Below are 22,452 nucleotides of genomic sequence, written 5' to 3'. Positions count from 1 at the left end.
CTCAACGCGCACTTTGACCCTCAGTTGAACAATGATTTTGAAAAATTCAAATTCAAGCGCGCATGGCAGCTGGACTCCGAGTCAGTCGACATGTACTACACTCGACTCCGACGGCTCGCGAGCACGTGTCCCTTCATCAACCCTCGCGACGAAATCAGGGACCAGATCATTGTCGGCTGCAAATCTAAGTTGCTGAGAAAGCTGATCCTCCGACAGCCGGGGATCACCTTAGACGAGATCCTCATCCTGGCAAGGTCGCACGAGTTGTCGGATGCCCGGGCGGAGGAGATGGAGGTCGCGCTGCGCACCCCGGTGATCGCCCCGTCTGGGGCAAGGGCCCCGGCCATCAAGGAAGAGCGAGTGGAGGTGATCCAAAGAAGATTCCCGCCAGCAAGGCTGCGGGGTGGCCCGCCAAGGGACAGCCAGTGCGGGTACTGTGGTGTGGACCATCCTTCCACGGCCACGTGTGGTGCCAAAGGCAAGACGTGCCTCAAGTGTGGGCGCATGAATCACTTCGCTGCTGTCTGCCGGGGAGGGAAGTTCCGGGCAGCAGGCCCGCGCGCCAGAACAGTGACCCAACGAGTCCGACAGCTGTCTCTTGACCAGGAGAGACCCCCTCCCGACACGGAGGCTCAAGACCGCCGGCCCAGATATGAGGACGACGAAGACGATGAGGTGTATGTCATCTCCTACGTGAGCAGGGCATCCACGAAAAGGCGACCGCCTCCAATGTGTTCCGTCTCAGTGGACGGGACGAGTGTCAACGCGCTGATAGACACCGGGGCGTCCGTGAACGTCATGGACTCGGACCAGTATGAGCGCATGTCCCCAAAGCCGACGCTAGCACCGTCCGCGGCACGCATCTACACCTATGGCGGGACAGAGCCCATGCCTCTTCGTGGAGTGATTCAAACCACAGTAGTCAACGGAGAATATTCGACTGTGACCAGATTCCACATCACCGAGGGCAAGAAAGGCACCCTCCTGAGCTGCCACACAGCAGAGGATCTGGGACTGGTGTTTTTCGCCAACCAAGTACACCAGGCTCACGCTGACTTCATGTTAAAGGACTTCCCAGAACTGTTCAAAGGCCTCGGCAAGCTCAAGGGTAAAAAGTTTAAGCTACACATTGATGCGACGGTGAAACCTGTCGCTCTCAGACACCGGCGAGTACCGTTTAACCTCAGGCCCCAAGTTGAGGAAGAGCTTCGCAAGCTTGAGGAGTTGGGAGTGATCGAGAAAGTGTCGGGCCCGACACCCTGGGTCTCGCCCCTGGTGGTTGCCCCAAAACCGAAGCAGCCGGGAGCCATACGTCTGTGCGTGGACATGAGGCTCCCCAACACCGCTGTCAAGCGCGAACGACACATCACCCCCACTATGGACGATATTATAGCTGACCTCAACGGGGCGAAATGGTTTTCCAAATTAGACCTCAACTCCGGATATCACCAGCTGGAGCTAGAGCCGGCTAGCAGGTACATCACCACGTTTTCGACGCACGTGGGGCTGCGTCGCTACACTCGGCTCAGTTTTGGCGTCTCGTCGGCCGCCGAGGTCTTCCAGAACGCCATTCGCGAGGTGCTCTCCGGACTAAAAGGGGTGATCAACCTGAGTGATGACATCCTAGTTTACTCAACGACCCTAGAGGAGCATCACGCCAACTTGAGGGCGACTCTGCAGAGACTCGCCGATAGCGGCCTCACCCTCCACCGCGCTAAATGTGCCTTCTATCAGGAGTCAGTGGACTTCTTTGGATATATCTTTACGAGGGAAGGCCTTAAAGTCGACCCTAAGAAGGCCGAAGCCATCAAAGCGGCCAGCACGCCTCGAAGTCAAACAGAAGTCCGCAGTTTTCTGGGCATGGCCACGTACTGTGGCCGGTTTATCCCGAACCTGGCCGACTTAGCGGAGCCTCTCCGTGCCCTCACCCGTGCTGATCAGAAATGGGACTGGACTGCTGCTGCACACAAGGCGTTCCAGGCCGTCAAGGCCAGTCTGCTTGACAATACCGTCATGGCCTACTTCCAGCCACGGAGACGGACCGAGTTGATAGTCGATGCCAGCCCAGTGGGATTGGGAGCCGTGCTGCTGCAGGAGTATGGGCCGGAAGAGTGGAAGCCTGTCGCCTATGCCAGCAAGGCCCTGTCCGACACGGAGACCAGGTATGCCCAAATTGAAAGGGAGGCGCTGGCCATCAAGTGGGCATGCCAGCACTTTCACCTCTATCTCTGTGGACAGGACTTCACGGTGGTCACAGACCATAAACCCCTGTTGCCCCTCTTTGCGGGGACATCCCGGCTTGCTCCCCCACGCATCGAGAGGTGGGCTGTCCAGCTGCAGGGTTACCGGTTCAAGGTGGTGTTCAGGCCAGGAGCACACAACCCTGCCGACTACTTGTCGCGTCATCCGGATGTCACACCCCCACCGGCCCTCGATGCTGAAGGAGATGAAGTGGAGGAGATAGTGCACATGGTCACCCTAGCGGCGTGCCCCGAGAACATGTCGCTCCAGGAAATTAGCGACGCCACTGCGACGGACGAGACCCTGGCGAAGGTTAGGGAGGCGCTCGAAGGAAATCGTTGGGCCCATTTCCTTGATGGCGCTTCGTGCCTCCGGCCGGAGGTGCGTCATGCCAGGCAGCAGCTGTGGCAGATACGGAGTGAACTTAGCGTCGGAGATGAGGGGGTGGTGCTGCGTGGGCACCTCATCGTCATGCCCGAAAGCCTCCAGCAACGAGCCCTGAGCCTGGCTCACGTGGGACACCAAGGGATGGCAAAGACCAAGGCCCGCCTGAGGAGCAAGGTGTGGTTTCCCGCGATGGACAGCCAGGTGGAAGCCATGATACAGGCCTGCCACGCATGCACGATCACGGGCGGAGACCCTGCCCCAGCGCCCGTGCTCACGGAAGAAGCGCCCCAGGCCCCGTGGGCTCAACTCAGCATAGACTTTGGCAGTTTTCCAGACGGGCGGCACATGCTAGTGCTGGTAGACTCTTTTTCCAAATTCCCAGTTGTGGAAGTCATCGCATCCACTGCGTTCCCGCAGGTCAAGAAAGTCCTAAACCGAGTGTTTGCTACGATGGGGCTTCCTGAAGAAATCAAGTCCGATAATGGGCCCCCCTTTCAAGGGAGAGAGTTTCAGGCTTACTTGGAGGCTCTCCGGATCAAACATCGGAAAATCACACCCCTGTGGCCTCAAGCCAACGGGGAAGTCGAGAGGTTGATGCGGACATTAAACAGAGCGCTGCGGATTGCGGTGGATAATGGCGAAGACCCGGAGGCCGCCCTGGACGACTTCCTTGGAGCCTATCGGCAGACACCCCACTCAACGACAAAGTGTGCTCCCTCTCATGTTCTGTTCAAGCGAGCTCCAAGGGATGGCATTCCCACTGTCAACACGTGGGTGCCGGGAGAAAGGGACGCTGAGGCCATACAGGCCCGGCGACAGGCCACCAACATCAAAGCAAGCGCACATCGGCATGCCAAAGAACCAGCCCTCCGGCAGGGGGACACTGTCGTTGTCAAGGATCGCCATCCTGGGTGGAAGTTTCGGACTCCTTTTGAGCCAGAAGTGTGGACAGTGGAGCGAGTGCAAGGGACTATGATTACAGCTAGGAGGAATGGCCAAACCGTGACGAGGAATGCCTCATGTTTCAAGAAGGTACTGGACAATGTCAATGTGCGTCAACGGACCGAGGGAATGGAACATGGAGACCAAGAAAATATGGACTTTGATAATTGTTCTGATCCAACTCCTACTCTGCCGCGAATGGCCACCCCACCAAGGCCAGTGTCACCAGGCCCTGCGGCCGGGCGGAGTCAGCCAAGGGTCGAGGATGCGAGCGAGGGTCCGAGGACAACCCCGGCTGGGGTTGTCGAACTACCTCGGACCCAGGATCGTCGCTACAACCTGCGGCCCAATCCTAGGCCGAGTCAACGGTTGTTGGACTTTGCTTGTTCGTCTCCATGAGTAAGAGACTATGAATGTGCCTGCAGAAAGAGACTAAAATAAAGGAGGGATGTAGAGAGCCATCCGGGCTCTCACATACATTGTATCCTTACACGCACGCACGCACACGCAACCTTGGGGCGGGCTCGCCCCTCGGTATAAATAAACAAGCGGAAGACCGCTCGGGGTCTTTCCGGCTGAGTGCAAGCAAGTGTTGGTGTAGTTATTCAGTGCATATACATACACGTGGTAGGCCCAGCCTCACCACTCTACAAGAGGGACTCCAGAGGCCGCGGCGGAGGGCAGAGAGAGGGACTCCAGCCCGGCGCCGGAGCTCCCGAGGTCCACGTCTTACTGAGCGCAGCGCCGGCGGCGGCGGCCGATTAATGGCACTGGATTAAGAAATACATTTAATTACGGCTTTACTAAGACGGATCAGTAATGATTAAATGGAACACTTAAATAGCTTTGTACAAGCGACTTTTCCGCGGTACCAAGGACCGATATGGTTTATATCTAGATACCGTGCATGTCTTATATTCAGCTGATAGTATTATATTAAAACACCTCGCTCAAATCTCTTTAGCCATGGTATATAATTAACGACATGATATTAACGCCCTGCTTTTAGAGGCTTCTGGGAGGTTTGAGGAGCAGCAGTCAAGAGAGGGAGGCTGTATGCCATAATTAAGACAACATAAACATCTACTGCACCAGTGTTGACAATAAACATACCTCCTGCAATAAACTCGACGTGCTTTTAATACCTACAGAACATTACACCAATATATTAACATTGCGACAATTCATGCACAAAGAATTCAAACGTACTTTTCTAAACCCAGTCATAGAATAGGTGGAGTATGTGCTGATTGGGGTAGGCTTATTTTCAGGTTGAGATTTTGGTATATTGAGTGTATATCAAGGTAATTGAAAAGCATATTTTTTGTGTGCTGACATTTGTGTGATAGTTCAGAGTTTTAGTTAGGCACCAGGGAGATACATTTGTGAGGTGTGCTGACAAAGCACTGACCTGAGTAGTCTCTGTCTTTAACACTTCAAATCCCCTTTGCCGGTGTGAACGTGATCTAGAAAAGCTTGGAGCACAATTCAGGAGATATGTTGTGTATTTATTATGTTATGGGATTAATAACACCTAGAATGTGGGGGTGGTGGAATTCTACATGGTACCAGAGGGTGGGGCTGTCAGTTGAGAAATAATGGGTTTTGAGAAGCTAACAGCTAACCCACAGTTGCATGCACTTTCAAATAAAGTCTTAGTTTACTGTCTAGCAACGTGCACAGTTCTAGACTTAGTGCCAGAAATGCTCATGTGCATTGTAGGAAAGAAGGTGAGGCCTTGAAGGTGATATTCGGGGTTGAGGCCCAGTAGCCCCTGGCCTGACCCTTGGCCCCTAAATAGGACCCTATCCCTTTTTTTTGCATTAGGAAAGAAGTGGATACTGATGTCTGTAATGCACATGTTGTAGTAGTGCAACCCTTAGCTCCTTGACCCACCCCACGGAGGAGATCCCCACCCAGGGAATCACAGTGCGTGATCTCAAAGTGATGCAAGACAGTGGAGGGAATGTGTAGGTTTAACAGCACACCTCGGTTTTTAAGAAGGTGGCCTAGGATTCAACACAATTGTGTGTCTTTCTCCTGAGTGTATTGTCGCTATGTCTGTCTTTTATGTTGGGTTGATCGCTTCAATGAGCTTTACCTGCAGCCCTGAGGTCTACTATCCCCCTCCAAACTCCATTGCTTTCACCAACCTCTGCCCCCTCCCCTGTGAGAGTGGACAGGGTCTACAGGAAAAACTATTTGTTCCCTTTCCCTGTACCTGTCCCTTTCGCTCCTCTTCTTAAATTGGACTGTCCTCTTCTGCATCTACCATTCTTGCCATATGAAGTCCGCCTTGCCTTCCACCATCCACCAACTCCCCATTTATCTCACACTCTCATTTAAAACCTCAGCCCACCACCATGCTCTATTAGTTTATAGCTTAGTCCGTGCAATGTAAATCTCTTGCATTTAGCAATGGAACTCATCCTGAAGTTTGTCTGTTTACTACAACCTTAAAACTTGTATGGAATGGTTTATGAAGTCCCCAGCTGAGGAGCAATGTGACTGACACCATGGTTAGGGTGACCTGGTGTCCGGGATGTGCCGAAACAGTCCAAGTTTTTCACCAGCTGTCCTGGCAAATTTCTGAAAATTAAATCCATGTCCTGATTTTAAAGAGAGGAACGGCTTAAAACAGCGGGATGCATGTTTTGATGGATTCCAAGGCAGGACTAGGTTTTAGCTCTTAGCAACAAGCACTTTAAAACGCATGATACTGGCTTTAAAAGTCGCATTTCATGTATTCAGTTAATGCCTCTTTCTCTGTGTTTCTATGTTGATGAGCTCTATCATTTAAGACAGTATGTGCTCCTTGGTTAATGTAAAATTGTAGACCTACTATTTTTGTGAAATGTTCTGTTGTTTGGTCAAAATCTGGTCACTCTAGCCATGGTCTGTTTGCCGCATACCTGTCAGTGGCTACTTCCCATTCAATTATCCATCTCAATGTGCTGTTGCACCGTACTGGACATTTTGGACAAATAAACTATTTTCCTATGCTTTATTTTAATCTCTTCCCTGCTTCTTTCTTTATCTTAGCCAACTGGATTTTGCTATAACATTTGATATCTTGATCTTAACCTAACTATTTTGAAAGATTTTGTTTAGCAAAGTCTTCTCTTGTGAACTAAACTTAATTTGGGCTTTTGCTTTCTTTATTTCATAACTACAGTTTGGTTGAGCAGTTAAACATGACGACTCAAACACTGTCACTGAGGACTGCCTTGTTGGTCAGGTCTAGTTACCAAAGGTTGATCCAAGGGCCCATTGAGGGAACCCTACTCACCTCTGTACCCCTGGACTATGGTCACTGTCCAACACCCTGCTCTCACACACACTATTTGAATATTTAAAGCAGCTGAAGGCAAGCAAACTCGAGAATCTCGAGGACTGTTCCAGTTTGGTTTGTTATCTCAAGAGGAGTTGCACGTGTTTGTGACCTCGACCCAGAAAGCTTGACACGCCTACTGCACCCCAGACCATGGTCCTTGGCCTCCATAAGTGATTTGTGGATTCCTGAACTGCACACTTGCCCATATTATGGCAGCCGTGTTAGTACCCATCATTGTCGACCCCTCATGCTTCCACTCTGTCCATATCTTTACCATGGATGAGATCTTAGAAGCACAAAGGTAACCACTCGCAGTGGACGGTGAATCTGAGCTAGTGGAATTCTAGACTCACAATACAAAACAGGTGGCCGCTTCTAAATGGCGATTAATTGAATGGAGCAAATCAGAAACTATCGGCCCAGGGGATATGATTTTATGTTGAGATATGTACTTCAGGTTGAGATAGGGGTCCACTGCAGCATACACAAACCAAAGGGATACGATTAGCTCAAGGTGCAAGAATTTCACTCGGTGTTATAACTACCTTTTTGACTACACAGGCGTGCCGAGTATGAAGGAGGGAGTTGCGTGTCAACACCTCCCATTTTCAATCCCTTTCTTTCCATACCTCCCACGGGAACAAGCCATCTAACTGAGGCAAATGTACAAGAAATCAAAAGATTCAATCAGTGAGAATATTCTGTGCTCCAAGGATCAAGAGGCTCACAAACGTCTACACACACACACACACACACACACACAAACGCGCGCCTAGGTAAAGAATAGCAAACAATCTCTGGCTAAGGGACCTTAGGTTGCCTTAACAAACATTGGGGTGCACCCATCCATCTGGTAACATACCCTGCCATCTCCTACCCAGGCCAGCAGACATGGTAGCCATTAACCACCTTAGCTAACTTAGGGTACTGACCCAACACAAAGGACAGTAATAGCAGCAATACACTCAGGAGAAAGATACAAAAGAGTGTTAACCGCTAGGTCACCCATGAAGTGTGCCGATGAAACTACACATTCCCTCCACTGTCTTGCACCACATTGCGGTCATCCAACGTTAATACCTAGTGGGGATCTCTTCAAGTGGTGTGGGTCAAGAAGCCTGGGGTTGCACTACTACAACATGTGGCTTAAAGAAATGAGTTTCACTTCCTAATGCTAAACAAGCATTGGCATAGCCAATAGGTCTCGCCTATGGGACCATATAAGTGTTTAGCCATGCAGCACATTATCACCCACGGGCAGATTTCTGTAATGGAACTAGTACTTATGTGAGGTGCTTTGATACCTTAGTTTGCGCTACATGTGCCTAGTGTAGTGACGTAAGGGAAGAGAAATGGTGTGGAATGTCGTGGTGAGTTGTGATATGATGTGTGTTGGTGGGATATATGTGTGTAGTGTGTTTTGCTGGTGTGTATGTTGGTGGTATATGTAAGTTTACATCCCCTAATAAACAATTGCAATTATAATAATTATGTGTGTAGTGTGATGCGGTTAGTGTCTTTTGTAGTTTTTTAAAAATGAAATACATTTTTTTGTTAGTTGTGTTTTATTTTTCTATATTTACTGCTCTGCAATACAATAGGTCTTGTATTTGAGAGACTTTGAGTTACTGCCATTGTAAATGACAATCCTTTATCTATGTGTTGGTTTTGAAAACATATAAAGAAAAGGCATTGTCATTTACAATGCCAATAGCTTAAAATTTCGCAAATGCGAGACCTATTGCATTGCAAATGCTTGTTTCCTGACTGCAGTGACAGCAGGCAGATCGATGTGCACGTGCTCACACTGCTCACATCTCATTAGTGGAGAAGTTACGGCATGACGTCATGCCAGTTGAGTGTTGTAGGGGAAGGGAAATCCTTAAAAGAGAGTCATTTGCTCTCTGGATTTTGCTTCTGTTTTTTAAACTCAGGAGCAGAAACATTGTTGTGGTGTCACCAGGGCTTTAAGCGGAAGCTTTTTCAATAGTATATACAAGCTATAGTTGCTGCTTATTTATCTTATGCAACTAACAACCACTGACAAAGCCAATATTCCTGACTTGTTGTAGGAATGATGTTAATTGTTGCATCATATATCTGGATGCAATCACAGAAACAGCAAAATACAAGTTGGGCGGCAAACTATGCTAAGCACAGAGATTTCGCTTATGTGTTTTTTAACCAACGCCCTTAATTACATTGATCACGCCCCTTTGAGAGACACTTCAGTTTTTACATCCCACTTACAGCCCTGTCTGTAATGTTGAGTAGAATTTGTGCCAGCAGAATAGCAAGCTTCAGAAGAACAACTGAGAATAGATTTGGTCTTTCCTTAAACTCTACTAAACACATAAGAAATCAAAAGCACAATCCTAAGTCAACTAATGCACAAAAGAAAACAAAACAAAAGAATTGTTCGTTCATAAACTTTTATTCGATTACCACTTGTTTGTAATCATAAAAAGTACACATAAAATACAGTAAGCGTAAACAATTTCAATGTCAATATACTGAGCAAATAATAATTTCTGCTGTAAAGTCGAAGAAAGTTTAGAAGAAAGAAATTAAACATTTTAAAATATAAGAGAGATTGTAAGGGAAAAATACATCGATTTTAAAATAAAAGTTTCATATTCATCACAAGCTTTGCCGTATTTTAATGCTAGCTTTTAAAAAAGTGGCTATGTACTTCGCAACATGTGGTGAGTCCAGAAGCTGCAGGAAAAGAAATGCGGGGTGACATAATCTATGGCCTGAGGATTGAAGAAGTGGGAGAATCCAGGGTTTTCGTATTGATTTATAATATTTGCAGAAAAAAGTAATATGGATTGTAGATTGTAAGGAAACTCCGTCACATGGACAGTTCATGAGAGTGCGAGACCAGTTTTGAACTTCGGGGAAAGAAACTAAACGGAAAAAGGTGTTAAAACGGAATCTAGTCAGGAGGTATTTCTCATAGTTAGACAGATAGTAAGTCAGATAGGGTTGAATGCCTTTGGTAATTTGGATTGCACAGATTTGAGTGTTCGAAGTTTTTTCAATCTCCGACTGATTGCGCAGTTCTCTCAGATGGACCATGCACATCTTCTTTAGCTCTTTGCTGGAGATATCTTCGACGCTGGGTGGTTCGTCGAAATAAGACCTGCGACCAAGGACGTTGAAAAAGTTCTGCACATAAACCAGCCAGGGAATCTTGTGCCAGTTGGTTAGGGCTATACAGTCTGCGATCAAGGATCGTGTCAGGTGACACTCAGGTTTTGACCATATACGTTGCCACAATAAGATTGGTTGGGAGCGGATTGTATCTATAATATAATCCATGCCAAGTTCTTTGTGTGAAGCATAGTTCGGGGCACTTTAGGGAAGGGCCACCAGATATTTAATAAAGACGTTCCCTGTTATCTGTATGGGGTCTACGTGGCCATACCCCCATACGCCAGCACCATAGGTAGCCACACTATGGCACTTAGCGTAATACATTTTCAGGAGTTCAGGTGAAGCGGGTTTGCCTAGCTTTCTCGAAAAGGAGACCAAGGCCGATGTTGCTCGCTGGAAGAGAAGGTTCCTATTGGCCGTTGCCTTTCGCCAATCCAGGGAGTCATCCACGAGAATGCCCAGATATGGATAGACAGAGGTTTTCTCCAGTCTTACATTGTTCACCAATATCGGTTTGGGATGCTTGACCTTAGGTCCAATATGCATGGTAAATGTCTTTTTTATGTTGATTTTCAGGCCAAGTGAACTCATGAAACTACTGTATTTGTTGAGTTGTTTTTGTAGTTGGTTCAGCGTTCGGGCTAGGATCACGGAATCATCTGCATATAGCAGTGTCGGTATTGGACGATGATTTATCTGGGGTAGATCCTGGCTCCCTTCCAACATGGCCTGCTCTAATCCATTTGTATAGAGATTGAACAGGAAGGGAGCCAGTACGCAACCCTGCCTTACTCCCTTCGCTATTGAGAAAGAGCGGGATAACTCACCGTTGATACCAAATCTGACGCAGCCTGTGGCGTCAGAGTAGAGTTCCCGTAGGAATACTATAAGGGGTGGGTCCACTCCAAGTTCACTAAGTATTGACCAAAGTTTCGCGTGCTGAACACAGTCAAATGCCGCGCTCAGATCGACATAGACAAGAAAGATGTTTCCCCCTTTTTCACCTACGTACTTTCCAGTCAAAAGGGCGAGATTCAGGGCCTGCTCGACAGTCCCAAGACCCTTCTGGAAGCCGTATTGCAGGTCGGTCATGATATTTTTTCCCGGGCCCAGAGTTGTAAACGTTACAAGAGCACTCGACCTACAATTTTGCCCATAGAGTCCAGAAGGGAGATTGGCCTGTAACAGGCCGGGTCGTTTTGGTCGCCCTTTTTAAAGATGGGAAGGAGGATTGACGTTGACCATGACTGTAGCAGTCCAGCAGATGTTACTGCTGCCAGAACCTGAGTGATTATTGGTGACCATAGTTCGATGTTGTGAAGAAAAATGTCCAGTGGGACTCCATCTGGCCCAGGAGCTTTACCTGATTTTGACTCCTTAAGTGCTTTAATGACTTCCGTGCAATTGAAATGGATGTTTATCGGGTAGATGTTATTTTCCAAATTGTAGGCACCACTATGTTCTGTTCCTCCTTTGTCCGGTTGAGAATGACCAAAGATTTTAGAAAAATGCATGACCCAATCGTCTGCCGTGACTGCGACATCTAGGTGCTTCCCCTTGGTAGTGTCGGCCAAAAAGGGGGCTCTTATGACTTGCCAAAATAGAACACTGTCCTTACATTGGCAGCTATCATGAAGTTGGGCCCAGAGGTTTTTCTTAATTTCTAGTCTTCGTTCCCGTCTAGCTATGTTATAAAGTTTCCGTAAGTTTGAAATTTCCACTGGGTCTCTCAGAGGTCTATGAAGGGCTTCCTTTAAGGACGAGAGGGCCTTACGGCAAGATGTATCGAACCACCTCGGAGAGGTGGGGTTATTGTTCCTGGATTTACCAGAAAGTTCCTTTTCAATTGTCTTCAAGATGTTCTGGAAACTATTCACAATTGTCTGGGGAGTGGAGTCTGACGATAGGCAGTCGAATACCCACGGTTTAGTTTTTCCGAGAACCCTCTCTGTTACTTCCTCTGGGTCTACCTTGGCCCATTTAACTGTGTAGCCATTTAATGTATTCATTGTTAGTGTATTTTGTTTTAGATGGCTCGAGGTGAAGGAGTGTGATTTAGCCATTTTTGGCTTAACTCTTACACTAATCGGAAAATGGTCGCTGCTGGGATCAGTCCCAGTAGCGAAGTTAGTCACTTGGCCTTTGAGATTCTGGGAAGACAGGATGAAGTCTATCGTGGTTAAATAGCCTCTACCATGGAAAGTTGGAGAAAAATCTTTTTGTGGTTCCACTAAATCATTTACGAAGTCCAGTTCTAGGGAAAATAAGGACTCGTTTAACTTGTTGCCACAGGTAGAGTGGGCGAAATGGGACAGAGAACTGCCATGTTCATCTTGGAGGCCACAATTTCCATTTTTATAGTTAGAGCATAGTGGGAGATTAAAATCACCACCCCAGATTGTATGTGCCAAGTTAGAATGGGAGTCATTTTGCAAGGATGTTAAGAAGGTAGTAATTTCAGTTAGTGTTGTTAAACAGTCCATTGTAGTTGAGTTATTATAGTAGTTAATAAAAAGTGTAAGTGGAATCTTTGGTGAATTTTATTTGCAGAATTTGGAAAGTTGGATGTTCTTTTAACTTCCGAATGGATAATGAGGGGACAGTATTAGCAACATAGATGGCAAGACCCCCCTTTGGTCTACCCATGGCTCCCTGAATTGCTGGGATGTGGAAAGTTCTATAACCCACTAGGTGGTTTGGAGTGGTGGACCATGTTTCCTGGAGACAAAGTATCTGGTGTTCCCTTACTGTTTCAAGCCACGTCTGCGATGTCAGCTTGGAGCGCAGGCCTGCGACATTCCAGTACATTATTGATAAACTCAAGTTGTTTAAATCAAGTAGTGTCTGGAGGACGGGAGGTTGAGATGGTAAGCGCTCTGATAAGGTCGTGGAGGCTACGGTAATGATACCCTGGTCATGTGGATGGTTTAAATTAGTGTCGCTTGCGCCCGTTAAGGTTTTTGGGAAATTGTCCGTCGTTTCATTCAGAATAGTGTTACGAGATTCTGCGGTGGTCTCAAGCTGGGAACTAATGGTAATAAGCGGGATTGGTTCTAGTTGGGCCTGAGGATTAGGCAGGTATGGTTGTAAGCCGGGCGTTAGTGGAGCGACCATAGTTTTTAAGGCCTGGATCTGGATTCTTTTAGCCTTTAACGGTCAATCTACCATTTCCAGGCAATCATACCTGTTTTTGGTAGAAAGACCCTGCCAGCCCTCCATTGAATAGTGGGATCTGCCTTGTTGCCAGGGCTGGTTATGCCAGTCTCTGTTCCTATTTCTGTTCCCATAGTTGTGGCTGTATCCCACCTGGTTCCAATGTCCTTCCTGGGGATGCTGCCAGTTTAAAATGGGAGGGTATCGATGTGTATTCAGTGGGGGATAAAAGAAAGAAAGATGTTGGGCGTCAATTACGCCCTTTTTCTCCAGAGAGGGCCATGAGCAAATATGGTCCACAGTGGTTGGATCCCTACAATTTACTATGATACAATCACCGTGGATCGATTTAGGCTCGTTCCCTATCCAGATTACTCTACGGACAGTGGAAATCCCACCAGAATGGTAGGGCTCTAATGGTCTATTTAGGCTTAGCCACTGCAGAACGTTATTCTTGAGTGACCGGGCAGTTTCATCCATACCTTCGGTTAGTTCAGGAACACCTGTTAGAATGACCGTGTAAGGGGTTGCCTCCGGAGGGAGGTGCACTGGTCGTCTGGGTCTTGATACTTTTTTAGGTGCCGTTGAGAATTGTGTGATCGTTGTTCTTATAGGTAAGACTGTCGGTATGTTTTTTACGACTTGGTTTATGTTTGTATCTACTGTGGTATTTGCGGTATTTGCAGCTCTTGCAATTTTTACCGGTTCTAATCCTGGTAGAGTCTGGGGCAAATCAGTAGATGTTTTGACATTCCACTTACAGCCCTGCCTGTAATGTTGAGTAGAATTTGTGCCAGCAGAATAGCAAGCTTCAAAAGAACAACTGAGAATAGATTTGGTCTTTCCTTAAACTCTACTAAACACTTAAGAAATCAAAAGCACAATCCTAAGTCAACAAATGCACAAAAGAAAACAAAACAAAAGAATTGTTCGTTCATAAACTTTTATTCGATTACCACTTGTTTGTAATCATAAAAAGTACACATAAAATACAGTAAGCGTAAACAATTTCAGTGTCAATATACTGAGCAAATAATAATTTCTGCTACAAAGTGGAAGAAAGTTTAGAAGAAAGAAATTAAACATTTTAAAATATAAGAGAGATTGTAAGGGAAAAATACATCGATTTTAAAATAAATCCACTGACAAAGCCAATATTCCTGACTTGTTGTAGGAATGATGTTAATTGTTGCATCATATATCTGGATGCAATCACAGAAACACCAAAATACAAGTTGGGCGGCAAACTATGCTAAGCACAGAGATTTAGCTTATGTGTTTTTTAACCAACGCCCTTAATTACATTGATCACGCCCCTTTGAGAGACACTTCAGTTTTTACATCCCACTTACAGCCCTGCCTGTAATGTTGAGTAGAATTTGTGCCAGCAGAATAGCAAGCTTCAGAAGAACAACTGAGAATAGATTTGGTCTTTCCTTAAACTCTACTAAACACATAAGAAATCAAAAGCACAATCCTAAGTCAACTAATGCACAAAAGAAAACAAAACAAAAGAATTGTACTAACCTACTAACTACTAATATTGTGTTCCTGCGTAGAGTGCTACTCAGCAAAAAAACGCTTCAATGCCTTGTCAGGGGCTGTAAGTGCTATAAAATACATTTCCAATTACAATCACAATCTTTAATACCTTCAAGGCCATGTTCATCTCATTCAAGGTGACCTGCCCTAAACCACTTCCTCTTGAGATTCACATATTTTATCTAAGGCCAAAATAAGGGTCCTGTTAAATAAATACGAAAAACCACCATTCACATGAGCTTTTGGAAGAGTATTTCTTGGAGTGTGCCGGTACAGCAGTACTGATTTACCTTCAGAGGTCCAGCAATACACCAATGCTGATTGAACCATGCATGTGCATGCAAGTGTTGAGGAATTCAGCAAAAGTGTTTTTGTGTGTTGCATGTGTGTCTGTGCGTGTCTACACCCGCCTGAATGTGTATGTGTGCTTGGGTGTGTGTGTATACCTGTGTGTGAGTGCGTATCATACAAAGAAGGTCTATTGTATTTATAAAGCTTAGCTTCATTTGCTATATGTACTGCTGTTCTTAATTTTATTATTGCTGCTATCAGATTAAGGGAAAACGATGCACTTTAATTTATTTTAGGAAATATTTTTTAGCATTGATGCATTTTACCTTTAGTAAAAAAATCTATTCTCTACTGACATTTTTTAATATTGTATGTGCCTTTATGATCATTATCTTGGCCGAATAAGGAATATTTTAATTGAATTGGGGGGGGTGTAGGGGGGTGTTTCTTTGCCTGGCTATGTTTGTGTGTATGTGTGTCTGGGTGCGCGTTGTGTGTACTTTCTCTAACCCCCTGAAGACACTCTCCCCACCTTGGCTCCAACAACTGCCACTTCTAGTTTTGAAAAGCAAAATTATATACCGGGGCTCGTGAGTTTGCCTGTCTTTTGTCAGATTATGTTATGACATAGAGTTTTGTGATAGAGACCCACCTTTCTACTCTTACTCATATTAGAGCGGTCAGAAACATTTTAAGATCCCAAAATCATTTCTGGGGAATCACCTTCCGGAAACCCACCACGCACCACCGCACCCAACAGATGCCACGCCGCGCCGCTGCTGGAGCAAAGTCACTAAAGAACAGCTGTTCACCACGCTCGCCCAGATCCCACCCGCAGATCCTACCGACCCGACACCGCCGCCCGCAACTTCAGACAGGGGATCAATGACTGCGCCAACACCCTCTCCCCGCTCAAGAAGCCCTCCAACTCCCACACCAGCAAGAAAGCCAGCTGGTCACCAAAGACCTCCAGGCCTCCAAGTGAACCTGCTGAAAACTCGAAAAAAGCTGGATCCTTGAACGAACACCGGAAAGCTACACAGCCCACAAAAACGCCAACCGCAGACACCACCACCTCATCAAATACACCAAAAGGACTTCCTTCAAAGCCCGCCTAGACAACAACGCACACATCAGCAAAGAGCTCTTCAACATCGTGAAGGAACTCTCCAACCCCAGCTCCAACACCAACGCCATCCCACCTTCGCAAGACCTGTGTGTCTCGCTGGCCACCTTCTTCCATCGCAAGATCGCAGACATCCACAACAGCTTCAATGCCGCCACCACCCCGGCAACAACTGAGACCCCCGCCCCCACGACCACCACCCGCACCAACCGCCTGCTCGCCTGAACCAACATCAATGATGACGACACCATCAAGATCATGAACACCCTCCACTCTGGATCCCCGGAAGGCCCCTGCCCACACCACATCTTCAACAAAGCCTGCAGCACCATCGCACCCCATCTCCCAAAAACCATCAACATCTCCTTCGAGACAGCGACCTTCCCGGAGAGCTGGAAGCACGCAGAGATCAACGCCCTACTCAAGAAACCCAAGGCGGACCCCAAGGACCTCAAGAACTTCCGACCCATCTCCCTGCTACCGCTCCCGGCAAAGGTCATCAAAAAAGCCGTCAACAAACAATTGACCAGCTTCCTCGAGGAGAACAGCATCCTTGACCCGTCCCAGTTCGGGTTCCCCAGCAACCACAGCACCGAAACTGCCCTTGTTGCCGCCACCAATGACATCAGGATCCTGTTAGATAATGGAGAAACCGCGGCCCTCATCCGCCTGGACCTATCAGCCGCCTTCGACGCGGTCTGCCACGACACACTACGAACACGCCTCTACGACGCCGGAATCCAAGAGAAGGCCCTGGACTGGACCTCCTCCTTCCACTCCGGCAGAGCACAGAGCATCCGCCTCCCCCCTTCCGCTCCAAAGCCACCGGGATCATCTGCGGTGTACCCCAAGGCTCATTCCTCAGCCCAACGTTGTACATGGCACCGCTCGCCCATGTAGGACAACGGCACAACCTCAACATCATCTCCTACGCCGACGACACCCAGCTGATCCTCTCCCTGACCAAGGACCCCCACACCGCCAAAACCAACCTCCATGAAGGAATGAAGGCCATCGCCGACTGGATGAGGAACAGCCGACTTAAGCTGAACTCAGACAAGACGAAGGTCCTCATCTTCGGATCCACCCCCTCGGCCTGGGACAACTCCTGGTGGCCGACTGCACTTGGAACACCCCCTACACCCACCGACCACGCTCGCAACCTAGGGGTCGTCTTCTACTCTACCCTCTCCATGACACTGCAGGCCAACGCTGTCTCCTCCTCCTGCTTCAACACCATCCGCATGCTGAGCAGGATCTTCAAGTGGATCCCAACTGAAATGAGGATGGTCACCCAGGCCCTCGTCAGCATTAGACTAGACTACGGAAATGCACTCTACGCAGGAGCCTCGGGCAAACTACTGCAACGCATCCAGAATGCCTCCGCACGCCTGATCCTCGACATCCCTCGCCGCAGCCACATCACACCCCCCTGAGAGACCTGCACTGGCTTTCTGCCAACAAGAGAATAACCTTCAAACTCCTAACCCACGCACACAGGGCACTTCAAAACACCGGACCAACTTACCTCAACAGCCGACTCAGCCTCTACACCCCCACCTACCAGCTCCGCTCCACAAACCTCACCCTTGCCCCCGTCCCCCACATCCAAAGAGTGACCGCCGGTAGCAGATTATCCTCCCACCTCGCTGCCAAAACATGGAACACCCTCCCCATCAGCCTACGACAGACCAAAGACCTTCTGACCTTCAGAAGACTTCTCAAGACCTGGCTCTTAGAACAGTAGCAGCACCCCCTCCGCCCCCATGCACCTCGAGACCCTCACATGTAAGTAGTGCGCTTTACAAATACTATGATTGATTTATTGATATTGATGAGATCGGTAGACCATCCAATAACTCTTCTAGTATTACATAGTGATGCTTGGGATGGATTCAAATATATAGGGCCTCAAGGGGCATCCCAAGGGCCACCCAAATCAGCGCTCCCCTAGTATAACTGGAGAATGTGGTCGCTACCAGTATCCCCCTCCAACTCTTAGGCATTGATTTTAGTGTTTGTGAGGTGAGATAAGTCTCCAGCAGGAGTGCAATGTGGGTCTTGCATCTGCGAATGTATGGTAGCGCTTGGTGTAACCTTTAAGCCCACAGATATTCCATGTTAGTATCAAAACTGGGGAGCCCTGGTCACATGTCTATAAACAAAAAATCGGGCGCTAACTGCCGCACCCTGCTGTCGCACTGCTGTATGGGAAACTTCCCTCATACTAAACAATCGTTGTAGAATTATCAATTTTCGCCATTATTTGTTTCTTTAATCATACAGGTCCTTATTCTATCTTCCTTCAAAACTTTATAAATCACTGCAGAGACAGCGGAGTTTCATCCTGTTTCTTTATTTCATTTTTCATATGTCCACTGAGTGCGCATAAGGCATTTCGCAGTAACGTGTTAAAATAAAGGTCAAGAAAAAGAACTATTCTTTTTCACATGTCTATAAAGCCATCACATTGTAAGCAAAAAACATCCCTTCAGCAATAACTACCCACCCTGTATCCATCCCTAGAGTCCACCCATCCACACAGCATACAATGCCCTACACTAGGATACATGCAAGGTCCACCTTGTGAACGATTGAAACAGAACAATATTAACACTCAACTCCCATTCCCAGGCCAGTGCAGCAACTGGCAGCCAGCCATTGGCACTATAATGCAGTATGAACAGTTCAAAACAATAGTCTATAGCAGCGGTTGTTTATAAATGGGTGGGCAAGCATTCAGCAGCAACGGCCGGCCAGCAGGACAGCTACCACTGCCTGCATGCTGCTTTATAACTGTAGTTGTAGAATGATACATGCCCAGGAACACAAACTTTGTATACACCCCACTGATACCCTTACCAAACCTGATCCATGTATGTCACACCATGTCCTTGGATAACTGTGGTGTGACAGTTGTGCCACCTCCTAACACCACAGCAATCTGAGAGACAGACAGCAATGGTGAGTAACTGTGTTGGCTCTCCGAACCCGAGGCCGAGGGAGAGGGGGCTGACACATGTTTTCCCATGTCATCAACTGCACGGCCCCTTTCATTAGCTGCTTGTTCGACGTCTGCTGCGTATCTTACGTTGCAGTTGCATTTGCCATGAAGCAAAGGGGTCAATTTTGCCCCCTGAGGAGGGTGCAAGGCCCTTGTACTCAAGTCAAGACTATTTCTCATCCACTGATGCACAAAAGGTGGTGATGCCCTTAAGTAGCACTCGGAGAGTGGCAGGGAGTTGTAAGGTGTACTTGATGCCTTGACCGCAAAGGCATTTCTTCACCTCCAGGAAAGATGATCTGCATCTCTGAACTTCCAGTCCGGGTAAATATGAACTTAAGCGTTCTCGACTTTCCATGAACCTCTCGCTCTTGTCGCCTGTAGAATGTGGTCTCTGTAGTTAAATGGGCGTGCCACCACTGGACGTGGTGGGCTGGGTGGTAGTCTCCCAGGCACCCTGTGTGTCTTTTCAACTGAGAAGAAGGTAGATTGTTTGATGAGCCAGTGCTCTAAGTAAAGCTCCACGTTTGGGCCTTCTCCGTGTACAGGGAGGCCTACGATGTGCATATTAGTCCTCCTTGATCTGCCTTCTTGATCCTAGATTCGTCCACATAGGTATTTAACTTCTTCCTGCAAGGCGCAAAGGCTTTTGTCTGAGTCCATCACTGTGGGTCTCAGGGCAGCCAATGTAGATTCAGAATTTTTAACTCAGTCCTTACATTTTATACAGGACTGCTGAGAGGAGCTCATCGAACCTGCGAGAGTGCTCCAATTGCGTGGCCTCCGGCGTCTTATCCATAGGTTCGCCAGCATTTGGGCGCTCTTCAAGCCCTTGTGTACTTCCAGCATCCATTGAGGCTTTACCCGATTTAGTCTTCACCATCTTGGGGGAAGTGAGCTAAGTAAGTATGACACACACCGTGCAATAACTATAACTATAATGAGGAGAGGGTGGCAAACTTAATATACTGTAGTGAAGGTGAAGAAGAAATTGCTGGTCAGCACCTGCCAGGTGTCTACAGTGTTTATTAGGGGTCACCACGCAGATCTCCGCACCCACAAACACCAGTCCAAGAACACTCAGCTGCTAGGTGTCCAAGCATGGCACTTTGTGTCTAAAAGTATGGAATGTGCTGGGAGACAAGCTGATCAACGGGGCAGACTCTTTGCCTTTATATGGTATGACCAACCATAACTGGAAGTAGTAGCATGAATTGTGCAAGGCAACGCTGACTGCAGGCCTCCCAATGGGGGTAGGGTCGACTCGCAGTCATGCTGATAGTGAATTATGGGTGAGGGCGAGCGAGGGGGCTCCCATTTCCCAGCAAAAGGAACCGGAGCACTGTGCTGAAGAGATCAGGCCCAGCTGTGCTAGGCCATGGCACCAGCCCCGCTTTGCTGTATGCGGAGGTCACTGTCTTACATGCGGGGTAATCCTGGACAGCTCTGGGGGGTCAGCGCAGCAGAGACTCATGCTGCAGGAGAGGCCCTGGCTTGCCCTGAAAAGTACCTGAGTGTATGTTGGTCCCAGTGGGACATGAGTTGGGCCAGCTGTGGTCTCCGATATTCAGCCGCTGCGGGTTCACCAGATTAGTGCAGTGTGGTTCCTGACCGAAGCGATATCGTCTGGCCTGCATGGTTCACTTGGCCTGGGAGTCCTCCCCACCGGAACAAAGCTTTGCGGATAGTGCTGTGCTGGGCATTGGTGGAGGAGGGGTCATGCAGTACCCGGAACATCTTCTGTGTGCAGGAGCCGGTTGTGTGCTAAGAAAATATCAGGTTTATTGGCTGGCCGGTGCAGAGCTCTCTACTGTGCATCTGACCCAACTGGCATTCTTGGCCATGCCCCCAACAAGGAGAAGTTAAAGTCATTCTTGGAGTTCAGTGATTATTACTCCAGGTTTGTGAGTGGGTATACTACCACCCTCATGGAGCAGCTTTAGAGAATGTAAAGGAAAAAAGAGAAATGTTGCTGGGGTCCTGATGAGCAAAAAAAGGTTATGGATATCAAAGATATTTCAACCAAAGTTCCTGCATTAAAAACTTACATTAGGGGTAACAAATGCGTTATTAAAGTGGATACAAGTGTTGTGGGCCTGGGAGCAGTTTGAAGACAATGCATTGGCAACCCTAAGTATACAGTGCTTTTGCATCTAAGCTCCTGTCCGGAACGGAAAGAAAATACAGTACCATTGAAAGGGGAACTCTTGCTTGTGCATGGGCTATTGAAAAATGTGAAGATATGTGTGGGGCATGCAATTCACTTTGTTCACTGATCACAGACCCTTAATATATTTGATGGGTGACAAAAGCACTTCACAGCTTCTTCAAGACTAATAAAAATCATTTGGAAACTTCAAGCATATAATTTTGATGTCGTGTACATACCTGGTACCACTAATACAAGTGCCTATTGCTTATCTAGACTTCCATCAGAGGAACAGAAAGTGAGGCATGGGGAGGAATTGTGTGTGTTGTTGCTAGTTTGGATGTGCTTAACAAATGTCATGGTACAGTATCTTAAATTAAATGGAACAATGCATGTGAGGAAGATGTAATTTTGGAAAAAGTCAAGCAGTTTGTTAAGGAAGGATGGTTCCCGGTGAAACATTTTAAAGGAGAGTTGTAGTGTTTTTGCCAATTGTCTGACCAACTTACAATAGAGATAGGCATTTTATTGAGCGCTGAGAAATTTGTTGTCCTTAAAGGGTTAAGGTAAAAAATGATCGAATTGGCTCACAGTGGGCCCGTTGGACCCACTGCCACGAAGAAAACCCTTAGGTGTTACTTTTGGTGGCCCCACATGGATAAAGATGTGGATGTGGATGATTTTATCAACACATGCCAGGAATGTATAATGTCTAACAAACATTGGAAGTTGAAGATTCCCCTTTGATTTCTATGCCCTTCCCTCAAGGACCGTGGTGCAAACTAGCCCTAGATTTTGCCGGACATATTTTGGTATTACCTGACAGGTCAAAGTATTTGATAGGAATGACGGATTCTTTCTCTAAGTTGATATACTATGTTTTTGTGTCAGAAACTTCTACTCAAGTGTTTACAAGTTATTGTATAAAGGTTTTACCTTAGAAGGTTATCCAGAGGAGTTGGCCACAAATAATGGTGTATAGGTGTCGGAAAGCATGGAAACATTTTTAAGAGACAAAGGTATTAAGCACTACAATGTAGATTTTTTTTACACCCTAAGCAAATGGTAGTGTTGTTGAGAGGGCTAACTGACTACTTAAGGAAGGGATCCCAGCAGCTTTGACG

The sequence above is a fragment of the Lissotriton helveticus genome, chromosome 3_1 (genome assembly GCF_964261635.1).
Source record: "Lissotriton helveticus chromosome 3_1, aLisHel1.1, whole genome shotgun sequence".
In the NCBI taxonomy this organism is placed as follows: Eukaryota; Metazoa; Chordata; class Amphibia; order Caudata; family Salamandridae; genus Lissotriton; species Lissotriton helveticus.
This window is presented reverse-complemented; position numbering follows the sequence as displayed.